The 15,605-nt window shown below is 42.9% G+C and overlaps 1 protein-coding gene across 11 annotated transcripts in view; it reads right to left on the reverse strand.

Moving 5' to 3' along the window:
- DCDC2C (doublecortin domain containing 2C) overlaps nucleotides 1-15,605 on the reverse strand; it is a 5,988,712-nt gene that overhangs the window by 4,685,997 nt on the left and 1,287,110 nt on the right. The gene's annotated exons all lie outside the window — the stretch shown is intronic.

Consider the following 15,605-nt stretch of genomic DNA (forward strand, 5'->3'; position numbering starts at 1 on the left):
TTGGCAGCCAGGTAGGAGAAGGACCTTCCTCCTGTGGTGGCTCTTCGGATGCGGTGGACGGTGGCGAGGGCGAGGCTGGTTAATCGAAGCTGGCGTTTGGGAGCGTAGAAGTTGAGGCGGCTGTTGAGGTATCCTGGTCCTTGGTTGTGTAGGGCTTTGTGTGCGCTGGGTGAGGAGCCGGAAGGTGATTCTCTTGTTGACCGGGAGCCAGTGCAGGTCTCTCAGGTGTCCGGAGATGTGGCTGCGGCGGGGGATGTCCAGGATGAGTCGTGCTGAGGTGTTCTGGATCCGCTGGAGTCTTTTCTGGAGTTTGGCGGTGGTTCCAGCGTAGAGGGAGTTGCCGTAGTCCAGACGGCTGGTGACGAGGGCCTGGGTGACCGTCTTCCTGGTCTCGGTGGGGATCCATCGGAAGATCTTTCGTAGCATGCGCAGGATGTTGAAGCATGACGAGTAGACGGCGTTGACTTGTCTGGTCATGGAGAGGGAGAGCTACAATGATCGTGTCCAAATTAGAGATCTCATCTCTACTATCAATCGCCACCTCTGCCATCTCCTCCTGTTGAGTATTTTGCTGAATATTTTGCTGATCAGCCATTTCAGACTGTATTTTCTTTTTAAACATTCCCGGAATTTTAGGCTTCGTACCTCCGACCTCGGTGTTTGTTCTGCCCGTGTTCAGAGAGAAAGATATGCCACTTTGTGCTGCATTAGTAGTTTCAGCATCACCCCCATCAACATTGCTGGAGATCGGGCTCACTAAATTAGCCAAATCCTCGGGGGCACCTCCAGTGGCCCCTCCCTGTAGTAGCGGCGGCTGCTGCTCGAGTCTTCGCCTTTTTCCCCGCAGTACCGCTGGCGCTCTTGGGTGCCATTAGATCCGCTGCAACAATCCACTTCGGGTCTTCCGGATGACTCAACGCCCGTGCAGGGGATGTCGATGCCTGGAGGGCGATCAGAGAAAACTTCCAGAGTCTGCACTGACTCCTCGTAATTGGGATGCGGGGACACAGACACCGATAGATCTGCTGAAGGCGCTGAACCTTCTGAAAGCGACAGACATCAATCAACATAACCAGCATAGCCAGGTGAGGAGCTATCGCCGGATTCCAAGCCCACAATCACCGAGGAGGGGTGGGGGATTATCATCGGTGAGGAGCTTCACAACGCCTGCCTCACTCGGACACAGCCTTGTCCGCCATCTTGCCTCTTCAATCCACCACTCCTATAGAGTTGTATTTCCCTTTAACTTGGTCTACAGACCCATTGATACTTAGGCATACAGATTCACACGGACCCAGAAATTGTTTTCAGGGAAAATTATGGAAGGGCAGTTACTAAGTTTGAGGAGGATGTAAACCGTTGGATACGATTGCCTATTTCTCTGCTTGGGCGGATATCTGTGATGAAAATAGTGATTCTCTTGAGGTTCTTGTTTCTATTTTTAAATATTCCCGTGGTCTTTCCAGCACAGTTTTTTAAAACCAGGTCAGGTCATTACGTCTTTATTTTGAAATAAGATTCATAAAAGACAAGCATACAATACATGAAATGTTAATATAAAACAGCATTCATAAACCAATTAAAAAAATTATTAAACAATTGATAAAGACTTTACAATAAAAACAGCTTCGAAGATTGTCATTTATAAAATATTCAGATTCCTAATACGGATCAGCCCCGCCCCGCCTAGGAACTTGGCCACACTAACTACTACAAACTCAGACCTGATAGTACGAAACATCCTCAGTGCTTCAAGGTATCCCCTACTATCCAGTCTATTACATAAGGGTTTGAGCCATTTTAAACGTGGGGCTCGATAGGCTGGGCAGGCAAAAAAAAAATGACCAATACTTTCCAAATGGTCCGGGCACCAGGGACATTTGTTATTTACATTCCCCGCCCACTTCACAGTAAATGAATTAATGGGGAGTGTCCCGACACGGAATTGATGATACAATTTCCGGTCGAGGGTTTTACAGATCGCATCCCAATAAGGCTCAAGAAAAGGTGTCAGTTTATGAGTTAGAAAATGGCCTGTTAGGTTGGTATCTATTGATTGGGTGACTGCAGTTGACTTGACAGATGCCCAAAATAGATCTTTGAAATCTTGTTTGGAGGGGAAAGTGGAACCCCCCGGATTAGTCCACAGCTGGTGGAGACCCATTTCTAACAAGACATGTTTAACTTCCCTAAGCCAGGGGATTCTAGAAGCTCCCCACAATGATTTTACCTCCTCTAATTCTTTGGCAAAAAGGCTAAGCTCTGGGGTCGTCCAGAGCCGTCGCCATAATGCCACCAAACGGAACCGGGCCATCTCATTAAGGGGTTTACAACCTAGGTCTAGCAGCAGTGGTTTAGTAGGTGTGGAGTGGGGGAGGCCTACCAGGTTTCGCAGGAACTTATTCTGAGCTATGACCAAAGTAGACAAATCCTTATAACCCCAAATATCAGCACCATACAAGGTAGCTGCATTGATCTTAGCTTCATAAATCTTTAATGCGGGGGGCAATACGTTTGGTCAGGGATTTCTTCTGTTCCTGTAGTAAGCAACCCGTAAGACGAACAAATTTAAGATATAATGCCTCGATCTGGGGTTTCCAGCTTAGTTGGTAATCCAGGGTCACACCCAGATAAGTCATTACCTTCACCTGTTCGATCAAAACACCATTCAAACTAACAGAGCTTGTGATCGGGTTTTTATTACTGAAGACCATAAATTTTGTTTTGTCTACATTAATCTAAAGGTCATATACCCTGCAAAACTCTGTAAACCTATTCAGGGCTGTTTGCAACCCACTACGAGTTTTAGAGAGAAGCAGGGTATCATCAGCAAAAATTAACATCGGGTACTTGGACCCGCCCAAAGATGGTGCATCTGTCTGTGAATTGGAGAAGAATTTAACAACCTGGTTGATGAATAGGAGAAACAGGGTGGGGGCCAGTACACATCCCTGGCGCACCCCACGTTTTACCGGGAAGCTGTTAGTCACCTGGCCTTGTTTGCCCCACCTCACTCGGGCAAAGTTATCCTCGTGTAATCTCATAACTATTTCCAGGAGTTCAACAGGTAGGCCCATGAGTCTCAGTGAATCCCATAGTTTAGCTCTTGGTACCAAGTCAAAAGCCGACTTGAGGTCCACAAATGCGGCATAGATAACCCCTCCACCCAGAAATACCACCTTCCAATATAACATAGTGAGTCTGAAGAACTGGTCTATGGTATTAGTGCCCAGTCTGAACCCAGCTTGCATGGGGGATAGTATATTTTCCTGCTCTATCCACCCGTGTATTCTTACAAGTACCATCCTAGCAACAATTTTTTGAAGTGAGTCTATCAGACTTATGGGGCGATAATTTCCTGGGAGTGAGCGGTCCCCTTTTTTAAAAATTGGTAAAATCTCTGCCCCTTTCCAAGATTCAGGGATCCTGGCCCCTGTTGCAATGGCATTGGCCAACATAGTTATGTACGGGATCCATACATCGGGATTCGATTTGAAAAGATCTGCAGGGATTGCATCCAATCCCGGTGCTTTCCCTGACTGAACAGTACCAAGGGCACGCTCTGTGTCTATAAATGAAAAGGTAAGTGCGGCCCCATCACTAAAAAGCAAGCCCGATGCAGGCTCCTTCTGAGTAACATGCACTGCACTCATGTCTTCGAATTGAGCGGAGTAAAAACCCACCCAATCCAATGCAGAGACATGATTAACAGGTGTTTGAGAATCCGGGTCCCTGCCCCACTTAACGGTCTCCCAAAACTTCATTTGGTTGGACGATTGACACGCCAAGAGGAGTTCTGACCAATAATGGTCATCCCATTCCCTCTTTGCTGACCACAAAACTTGTTTATAAGATAACCGGGCGTTTTTAATATCATTAGTGACCCTAGATTTAACTGCTGCGATTAATTTACTGTGTGCTTCCCTACAACTCTTATTGTACCACCTTTTGGGAGCATTATCTTTCTTAGACCTCAGTGGCTTTGTGAGCAAAATTTTTAATTCCATGAAGCACTTCTCGTGTAAATTGATAATTTGAGAATCAACCCCAAGGAGAGGTGGAAGATCCACCATGTCACCCATTGTTTTCATTACCATCTCCTCTATTTCTTTAATAAGCAGAGGCTCTGCTGTGACCCTAGGCCATTTTACCCGTTTTCTGTCATTACACAGAATGACCTCAGACGTCGGGCATGCTGTTACAGAAGGTCCATCCCCCAGACCGGGTACCCTAAGGCCCAATGAGAGAGGATTATGATCGCTCTCAGGCCGTACCTCTACCTCCATGTCTGCCACAAAATACCAAAAATCTACTTTAACCAGTATGTATTCGATTCGACTCATACTGGTCCCATTGTTAAAGGGTGGTTGGCCAGATTTGTCAGAGACTGTGCGCCCATTCACTGCCCGGAAACCCCACTCCGAACAAAATCCCAGCCAATGCAAAGCCGCCTCAGTTCCCCTGACACCCTTGCTTATGGTTAAAGGTGGGATGTTCCAAACAGTGTCCTCATCGGCTCCCACAACCTCATCTAGACTAAGGATAGGTTCAAATGAACAGTTTAGATCCCCTGCCACTAGGATAAAACTGTCACAGCTTAATTCCCTTAAAAACAAATCAAGGTCATTCAAAACTGGTTGCTTACGGCCTCCTTGACAGCCCCGGGCATAAATATTAATTAATACAATGCTCTGATTATTACCCCTACTGAGATTAATACATAGGAGGTCTGGGTTGTCTACCAAAATTTCAGTGGATTGGTACCCCAAAGAGTCTCTAACCCACATCACCAATCCTCCAGAGGCTCTTCCCTTTGGGCCCTGAATAGCAGGATTATAGTGGTTTAAGTACCCCACTCTGAATAACGGGACTGTTGCCCAGCTCTCCTGAAATACAATAATGTCATAGGTGTCGATGAATTCTGCCCAATCTTCATTTTCCAAACGGCCCCTTAACCCTGCTATGTTCCAGGAGACCACTTTGAGCAGCCCATTACCTCCCTATTGACAAAGCTGGCTTAGGCGGGAGAGCAGCCGCGAGTTCAGTGGAAGGTGCTTACCCTACCTTACAGCCTTGGTGGGATGGGAGCCCGAGATATGGACCTGAATTATAGAGTAGCACAAAGATCCCACGCGTTCCATTGGATAAACCAGAATTTGGATCCTCCACACTAACACATTAAAAAGGTGGCTGTTGCCCCTACTGATCTCCCTATTCGCTTGTTTAGCTCCCCTGATCGTCACACAGGAATTCTCGGTTCCATTAATTACACTGTACATGCATGGCACGATCTGGTGAAGAGACAGGCATGTAACATACTGTACTCCCCAATTGCACCACTGGAATCGTGTTCTTGGCTCCCTATGAGTGGGGAGCGGGCATCCCTCAAAGCATTAAAGACCACAAATATGACTAAAGCTGGTGACCTCTTCCTGGAAGGGAGAGCACACATATGGGCTGAAGATGAGGCTGAAAGTCATGAAGTCACACCGTGCAATTCCAGTACTATAGGGTGAGGCATGCCATGCGAGAGATCCTAGGTGACGAAATAGCGTAGCTGCCTGAGGTAGCTCCTTTCACACTGATATTAAAATCGGAGTCCCTCTGCAGATTGGTGTCCCATATTTATGTTATAGTGCAAAACTACTGCAAGACTTTTCATACAAAATCAAGGCTGGAGTGGCAGAACGATCTAGACATAATTATAGATGACGACATCTGGAGATACAGCTGCGAAGGAAAGCGGCGAGTCTCCTTAAATGGCCGCCACCGGCTAATTAATTTCAAATACCTACAAAGAGTTTATTACAAGCTTATTACAAGCCTGAGCATCTCTGTCGGTGTGGGTTGCGTAAGACAGCTGAGTGTGAAAGATGCACAGTGAGCCCTGCAGATTTTCTACATGTGGCCTGGGTATGTCAATTGGTCGCCACATATTGGAAGCATGTATTCCACACAATGAGAGACATCACTGAGGTGACTATATTCCCTGATCCTTTTATGGCCCTGTTGGGATATACTAAGAAAATAATGAAGGAAATCCGAAGATTGGTTGAAATGGGTTTATTAATTGCAAAGCGTAGAATACCAATGTGCTGGGCACTTGGCCCCCCCACCCACTATGTAGGCGTGGGCATGAGATATGCCTGCAACAAACAGACGGAATTGTATAGTGAGTTGCTTCCCCCCACAAGTCGCTCTAAAAACTTTTGGGGATTCTATTAAGCATATTTAGCAGGTAAGGCTCTACCGGCCTCTGATCTTGTCCCGGACACGATAAACACTTCACAGAGATTGTGCATATTGGCTGCTAACACGTCCCTGGTTCTTGGGGTCAAATTGTGTAGCCAACATGACATCTGTTTTAAAATATGTGTAAAGCATAGTCACAACTGCGGTGTATCTTTGAAGATGCTACTGTGGCTCTTATATGTTTACATTTAGTTTATATTTTTTTTGTTGGTTCTTTTTTATGTAAATGCATCCAGGATGAATATTATGTCATGTATTTTCCATTTTGCTCTGCTAAATGAAGCGAGAAATGTCCTCAACAAAATGTAAATCTCAATAAATACAACAATAAAAAAAATGAAACAAAATGTTTGTTTGTGTCATGTCTCCCAGGACCCCTCACTCCCTGTTTTGTATTTTTTTTAAAAATACATTTTAATTGGCATTTCACAAACTTCAAGCACTTGAATACAATCAGGAGAAAACATTCTGACACATGTAAAAAAAAAAAAAGAAAGACAAATAAAAAGGGAGACAAAGCATAATATGTCTGCTGTTATTGTCTACAATCAAGGGTGTTAGCTCCACCCATATGGACCCATCTCACCAATGATGTCTTTAGGGAGTCATTCGATACCAATTCACGATGTGCTTGCCTGTACATAAGTCGGATCATAATATGCCATTCATATCGTACAAATGAAACCAATAAGTAAAAAAAAGGAAAAACAAGGAATAAAATGTAAACAAGCAACAGGTAACTAATGTAGAGAATGGTGTGAACACTTGGATATGCTAATTTCTAGTAGGGTCAGGAACAATCCCAACCCGCATAGGAAAGGCTGCGTTAGGGAAGGGGATCCCATCATCGTCAATATTCTACTACTTTGGTGGTCCTACCCGTGGAAGGGCATGGGACAGATCTGTCCAATCTCTCACCTTATATCAAGCATTTGAAGTCCTCGATGACCTTGGCCCGATCGCCTGGGACTCGCTATTTGTTCGCGACAAGCGATCCAACTCACCCTCATCACTGCGCAATACGGCAGCCTCTCCCATGTTGCTAGTACTTCCTGCCGTTGTTGAGCCATCGGGGTCTTCCTCATACCTTTGGCCTCCTCCCACGCCAGAGCTCTGCCCTCCGCTCCCGCAATGACATCTCGATTCCAAACCGAGATCAGTGCAACCCTCCCAGATTTCCACTCCATCGCAATCCTGCGTGCAACCAAACCCAAAGCAAGATCAATCCAGTGGTTCCCAACCTTGCTTTTAGGTGGTCTGGCGAATAGGTCCAGCAGACAGGTTTGATGTGTTAAGGCCAATTCTCTCCCGAGCACTTCCTTGATATTATCCACAACGCCTCCCAATAGGGGCGTAACTCCTGGCAACTCCAAGTCATATGGACAAAATCAGCATCCGGGTGTGCACACCTGGGGCAGAGTCTCACTTCCCCTCCGTATGGCACATTGAGCTGATGTGGTGTCATATAGGTAAAGTGTGTATAGTTAAATTGTATATACTTCAGTTGGGTGTTCCGGGAGACTTTTCCAGAATTTTTTAAAACCTTACGCCACTTTGGATCTGTGAGGACCCTACCCCCCATCGTGTCCCAAAGTGTTTGTAATCCAGTGGGCCAGTTTAGACCTCCACCAAGGGGGCGTAAAGCCATTTCACAAGATGTCTCGCCGTGCCAAGGGTGAGCATTGCATGTAGGACAAGGTATGTATCAGGCTCCTCCCTTCCAGGGCCCCATAGTGGCGCAAATTCGCACGTCAATGCTTCATAGCGCAGGAACTGGTCCGGGACCCCCTCTCTCTGTTACGCGTATTTTCCGGTTCTGCATCCGAGTCTGTCCTCAAGTGTATCCAGTTACTCAAGATCTCTTGCCATAATTCTACCAATGGGAGCCTGTGTAGTCTCTGGGAATCTTCCCTTCTAAGGGCCTGTCCCTCCACCTACGTAAAATACGTGACCAGAACAACATGGGAGATGCCTACCAGCAGTAGTGCCAGTGCATATATTGGAACCCTATGGATTCGCACAAGGCAGCACTGCCAGCACTGTAAAGGACATAAAGCAGCACTCCAGGCTGCGGAATGGCTACCTCCGGGATCAGCAATCGTACCATATGCAGTCCTTGATGTGGGGCCAACCCTACGAGTTTAACAAAATGTGTACGATCATCATCCAAACCTTTAGCCACCCACTGAAGTTGTGCAGCCACATTGTATAATTTGAAATCTGGGTGAAGAGACAGAATATCGAGTGCCATGAATATCGAGGCAAGACTATTGATGGTGTAAAATATCGAGGTAAGTTTTATTGTTGTTAAAAATATCTATTTTTTGTGTAATTTAGAAATATCTATTTTGAAATATTGATAAAAAAATTGTTAATATTGTATATTTGTTTACTTGGTTTTTGTTTAATGTTTAAAATTAGTTTTTAATATTTTAGTAGTACTTATTTTATATATATATATATTTTTTTTATGTTAAAATGTATGTTTTTAATATATTTTCACTTATTATTAGAAGCAGGATGTTGGGTTTATAGGGGATAATGGTGGGGAGTAATTCAAAAATATATTTTTTTAAGTATTATTCATTTTTTACATTTTGGGTCCGATTCCGATTCGGTAAAATCCCCTACGAATCGCCATACGGAACGTTTTTCCCGTACGAATCGTACGCCTTCAACGTCTCCGTACGTACGAACACGTACGATCCAAACCCAACACAGATCTCCGTACGAATCGTCCGAAAGACCATACGACTTAAGAATCCATACGAATTGCATTCGGAACACGCAGTACGCGACGTTCGTAAGGATCAAAGCAGCTTTTTAGGAACCAGCAAGTATGATTCATTAGGACGACACTCCGTACGACTCTTTTTCTACGGGACTTTAAAACATTCGTAAAAGCACATTTCGACTCGAACCGCGTGTGAAACGGACCCCCCCGGGTACACGAGTGCACCCCATGATCCAGGGGTATGGTGCGAACTGGTATAGTGGGTCGAGGTATGGAGCATAGGGGTACGGTACATTGGGGTACGGAGCGTAGGTGTACGGTGTGTAGATGTACGGTACGTAGGGGTGCAGAGCATAGGGGTACGGTGCGTACCCCCATGATCGCAGGGGTATGGTGTGTATGTGAATGTGTGGTTCTCCGTATGAATTGCTCATTCGCCGCTTTCCGTATGAATCGCATTCTCGGTCCCCGGTCCGGATCATACTTAGCGGGTCATACGGCATGGTTACGAATCGTACGGTTCACTGTGCGGCTCTATGTCGTACGGATTTTACCTCGTTTTTCGTACGGTTCGCAATGATTCGGACGTATTTTTTAACTACGGATCATACTACACGATTCGGACGGATTTGTACGATTCGTACGGAAACGGCTACGAATATGAATCATCGTACGGATTCGTTTCCCGAATCGAAATCGACCACTTTATGTAAAAATTTAAGGAGCGGGATGTTGGGTTTATAGGGGAAAAGGGAGGGGAGTAATTTAAAAATGTTTTAATGTGTTTTCTTTTTTGAGGTCAAAATATTTTATGAACAAATAAAATATTATTTAAAAATGTTTTAAATAAAATTTATTTTATCAAAAATATAAATTTTAAATGTCTTTTTATTTTTATGTATATATTATTTGTTATTTTTTTTACAAATGTTTAACATTTCAATAATGTTTTTTAAAACTTAATTGTTTTTAATTTAAAGATTTATTATTTAAACAAAACATTTTGAAATACAAAAGTAAAAACAATTATTTTTAATAAAAACATTTTTGAAAGATTTTCATTTATAATTTTTCTAGTTATTTTTTAATGTTCTTAACAATATTTTAAAAAATGTTTGTATTAAATTTAAAAAAAATTGTAAACTTTCAGTTTTCTCTTAACAACATAATCATGATTGTGCACACAGTAAACACGGTTGATACGGGATTAATCAATACAGTGATAATGTGTCCAAACACTGGCCCCTTCGGCGTTATAGTTATAACATTCAAAGAAACACTGTGTTTGCAACTAAATAAATGCTTCGTTAATATTGGAGTTCATGGCGTCCCAATAATGCATCACATGCCCCCTTATAGGCATTCGATCAGCAATATACAGTTCCTGGATTCAGCCAACTCCCGACCTCCCCTAAACACTCACCCCCACAGCCTCTTCCTGTTCAAGCATCGTCTCTGGGACCACGTCCACTGATGCATTTGGTCACTCTGATGCTGCGCCATTGTCCTGAGTCCCAGTGTCCCCTTCAGCTTCCGGAGCCAATAGGGAATCCCCAATTAAATGCAAGGCTTCGTCGCTTCCAACCCTGATCCTGTTGTCTGAGCCAACGTTCTGAACCCCCTCCCGCGCGCCTGACAAGGGTCTAGCGCCCCTTCCCTTCGAGTGAACTCTTGGCTCTAGATGTGGGAGTACATCCCCCTGTATCTCCAGCCATTCCCACGCTTCCTCAGGAATCTCAAAGAAGTGTGCCTTCCCCTGCATTAGTACCTTAAGCTTTGCGGAGTATAGGAGCATGTACAGCAGGTGGAAGTCTCTCAGTTTCCTCTTGAACCCTATGAATGATTTGCGCTGTTCCTGTACATGCCTAGTGTAATCATGGTAAATCAAGATCTCATTGTTGTCAAAGCACATGTCTTGCCATTCTCTGGCAGTCCTGAGAATACAGTCTCAGTATTTATGATTCAGAATCTTGGCTATCAACGCCAGTGGAGGATCCCCAGGAGGCGGGGGAGGCACCAGTGCCCTATGCGCTCTTTCACTAACAAAAATATTTGACAGACCCAATGCTCACCCTCAGTTCTCCCTGCCCAGGTCTCTCAACTCGTCCCTGTAGGGTTCAAGAGGAAATTGCCTGCCCCCCCCCCCCAAGAACTGCCTCAATAAAGCTACTCAAGTGTAGCTTGGGTGTCCTGCTTTCATACCTCAAGGGCAATATGATTGTCGATATCCAGTGCCTGCCCTGGCCAGTTCCCCCTTACAACATTGTCTGAGTGTGTCTCTTAACTCACTCGCCCGGGGCTCTGGCCTTACCAATGCTGTGGTATCTGTATACAAGACCCTCTGTGCCACAACCACTGCGCTCAGTGTTTCCTCGTGGCACAGGCTGGGGGCCCCCTCTTACTTCCAAGACCGTGCCAACAAATGTCGATATTCAGCCCACAGTTCTTTTTTGTGCCAAGGCTGTGCTTATTATCACCTAGTGCCCCCTAGAGACAGCTCCTCCCCTATGCCTCTGGCAGTCCTCAGGGGCACTTGCTCCTACTTATCCATGGTCAATTCTTTCCCATGCATTCCTTAATGGCTCCCCTGAGGTTCTAGACGAGATAATTGCTGATGTACTGCTGCCCTTTGTCTCTCCCGCCGATCAGCCGCACCGCTCCCCTGAAGCTCTGCTCAAAATGGTGCCCAGTCTGGGATCTACGATCGGGCCCGAACTGGCCCCAGGTGTCTCACAGCTCCCTCCCAATGCTCCCCTCTTCCCGCCACCATTCCATCTCGATTACAGGTCACGGCCAACCGAAGGGGGCGGGGGAGGAAGGGAAATCTGCTACAGAACTTACTGCACTGTTTTGTCGCATACCTTGCTCAGGTGCAGTCTCCAAGCATCCGCCAAGGGTCAGGCACCACCAGGGCTCACCCTCTGCATCAGCAACACTGGCACGCTGCCCCCGATGGAAGGAGTGGGGGAAAGGAAGCCTCACACTTGTCGCCCACCTGCCGCTGATCACAACCCACTGCAGCCGCCACCGCCTTAGTCTTGCTTCCGCTCACAGCTGCTTCTCATTAGGCCCGTGTGGCGTAGCTTCCATCACTGCTCGGGCCCACCGACGTCACGACCATTGATTATCGCCACAGCTGCCCTATTGAGGAGAAGCTCGTCTCAGCTGCACTGAGGTCTGCCGATCACGGCAAGGTAACTCGGGGGGTCGGATGCCTCCGGACTTCAGGAGTATTCAGGATTTTCATAACGGGCTGGCCGGGAGCTCAAGAACTTGCGTTCTGACACACATGTTTCCCAACCACGCCCCCTTACATTTTAAATTAATTTTTTTTTTTTTTTTTATTATAAATGTATGTTTTTAACATAGTTTTGGAAATTGTTAAATTACATTTTTCTAATAAGTTTTACTTTACCTAGCACTTTCCCTGAGTTTATTTGTATTGGAGTTTGAATAACAATTTTAAGTTATTTTTATCCGGCACTTTCCTTGAGTTTAGTTGGTTTGGAGTTGGGCTAGTCATTTTTTATGGTTTATTATCCAGAACTTTCCCTGAGTTTAGTTGGTTTGGAGTTGAAATAGTAATTGTTTTATGGTTTATTATCTAGCACTTTCCCTGAGTTTGTTTGTTTTCGAGTTGGAATAGTAATTTGTTATTGTTTGTTATCCAGCACTTTCCCTGAGTTTAGTTGTTTTGGAGTTAGAATAGTATTTTTTTATGGCTTATTATCCAGCACTTTCCCTTAGTTTAGTTGTTTTGGAGTTGGAAAAATAATTGTTCATGTTTTATTATATAGCATTTTCGCTGACTTAATACGTAAATTTTAAATAAAAAAGGAGACGTGAGTTTTTATTCGTAATAAGCGTATTCACAAAAAATGTATTTATTTGTTCACAATTACAATTTTTTTAAAAATTTTGAAAATAAAACAAGATGAACAAATTTTGATTTTAATCAGAATACATTGCAAGAATTTAACATTCTAACATTTATTTTTAATGTATATTTACGGTAGAAATGTTTTTTTAAATACTTTTTTTATAAACAGTTTTGAAAAATGGTAAATTTAAATGTAAGCACAGTTATGCAGTAGTAAAATAAGTATATTTTTAGTAGTTTCATTAGACTTTTTGATTTTGGTTATTTTTCATTTATTTTACAGAAAAGTAAATGTTTTAGTACATTTATTTTTATATTTTTTTAATACATATATATTTCTATTTTTGTGATAAAATGATATAATATGCATTTTACATTGTTATAGTTTGTACCTGTTTTCTTATTTAGTATATTCAATAATAGTTTTATAAAACAATATTTATTATATTGAATCATTTACAAATTTTCCCAAAAATATTTTTTTGTACATATATTTTTTAACTTAAACATTGTTATATTATTTGCACATTCACAATATTTTTTTGTAATTTTATATGTTGAAAGTACATTAAAGAAATATACATTTTAATATATATCAAATATTCTATTTTATATTTGTGTTAATATAATATTTCATATATATTTTAAAGTTTTTGTAATTTTTTGTATATTTGTATATTTTTTTAACCAAATATATTAATTTTGGGGAGTTTTTTATTGTTTCTCCAGTCTTGTCCATGGGGAGGTAGCCTTTTTTCATTTTTATTACGCGGCCATTTTCTTATTCTATTTGCTCACTTTTCTGTATATCTATTTTGTTTTTAGGTCATTTTGTAAGAAGGAAGCTCGCGATTGGGAGCTGCGTTTCATCGCTTAAGGTAAGTGATTTAATGTACTTTTAAGGTAATGGGAGGGCAGGGGAAGGTAGTAGTAGTGTAGTTAGGCTTTTTATAGAGTTAGATTTTCGTTTTTTGTGTAGTTTGATGTTGTTTTGGTAGTTTAGTGTTTGACGTAGTTTTGAAGAGCAGTAGAGTGTTATATGGTGTTAGTTATGTGATTTTAATTATGTTATGATGTATTTAATGTTGTAATTACTGTGTGTGGGCTTGTATGCGTTTATGTGGGAGGGTGTTGTTCTACTTTCTAGCAGTTTTACCATTTTTTTAAAACTCTTTTTATTAAGTCAGCTGATATAGTGTTTGTAAGCATTACCAAGCAATGAAAACTTACAATTTTACGTATATTTAACTTGAGCAGGTGACTATTATATAGTAGTTAAATAATAAGAAACTAAACATTTCGGGACCGTGAACGACGGCCCTAAACATTGTAACACACTGTGTCGCATACTTTAAAACAGAACCCTGATTATGCCCTGCACACCCATAGATATACCTCAAGTCCATCTGAGCAGCCATATAGCCCCATGCTAAATCCCGATATGGTTTTGACGTCCGCATGGTGCGGAGGAGGCGGCTCCAGTTCAAGGCCCCTAAAATCCACCCACCGTTTCCTATTTTATAATGTTTCTGAGGGCAAATAGGTTATTTCTGACCCATAAACCAGTCGAGACCAGCTCGCCAAGCGCTCAATGTGGGTGGGGAACAATCCTTCCATGCTCTGGCAATGTCCCTTTCAGCTAGGGTTAGACCCAAGATAAGCAGGTGCCTTTTGTATACATTACCCCCTATTTCATCCGTTATATGCAACAGAACAAGCCTAGATGAAGAAGGTATAACCCACCCCAGTACTTCAGATAGACAGCGAATGACCCCCCCTCCAGAACAGGCCCAATGCTGTACAGTTCCATGTTGTGTGGAGCAGTGTACCCTCCTCTTCATGACATTGAAGGCACATGGGGGAGTCTATCATCCCTGCCTTCCAAAGCTGATACCTAGTAAAATATGTGTGATGCAGGTATTTAAATTGAATAAGCCTGAGGAGAGGCAATCGCAGAGTATCTTGGGGATTCCAAGGCTTCTCGACAATCATCACCATCCAAGGGGACAAGGTCCGTCTGCCATTTATCCCGGAGGGGATCTAAGGTCGTGGACAGATTTGTCCCTAACGTCTGGTATATCATTGCAGTTTTATGATCACACAAGTCCCCCATAAAGACTTTCGCCTCAATACGGTTGAATTCAGGAAGGGAGTCGAGGTGTGAAATGTATGGGGATAGGGCATGTCGCAATTGCAGGTATTTGCAGAACTTAGTATGTGGCATAGCATATTCAAGCCTGAGGTCTTGAAACTATTTCATCGTAGAGCCCCTCCGATCATCACCCAGCATAGGAATACCGATGGCGTCCCACTGTTTAATAGGTGTACCGTTTTGATTAGCTATGGTGCTGAATATGCGCTTTTTAGAGGAAAGGGAAATGTATTTAGTTTCTTTGCAAATAATTACTTTTTTACATTTCGTTTTATTTTTCAGGTTTGTTGGAGCGTTTTTTTAAAAACAAATTTTCGGGTTTTTGAGGGTTTCGTTATTGAGAGGATTGGAACCCTTTTTCCAGTTGTATTTTTACAATTTTTTGCGGGGCTTTCCATTTTTAATGGTTTCGTACTTTGTTTAACACACTATTGTTCGTTTTCGAGGACCATCTACTGCGACAAAACTGTAAATAATTTTTTAATTATTATGGGTGGGAATTGCTTTTTATTATTATTTTGTTTATTGTTTAATTTATTCATTATATTATGTCATATTTTTTTGATAACCAAATGTATTATTTTTAT

The sequence above is a fragment of the Lissotriton helveticus genome, chromosome 6 (assembly GCF_964261635.1).
Source record: "Lissotriton helveticus chromosome 6, aLisHel1.1, whole genome shotgun sequence".
NCBI classification, from domain to species: domain Eukaryota; kingdom Metazoa; phylum Chordata; class Amphibia; order Caudata; family Salamandridae; genus Lissotriton; species Lissotriton helveticus.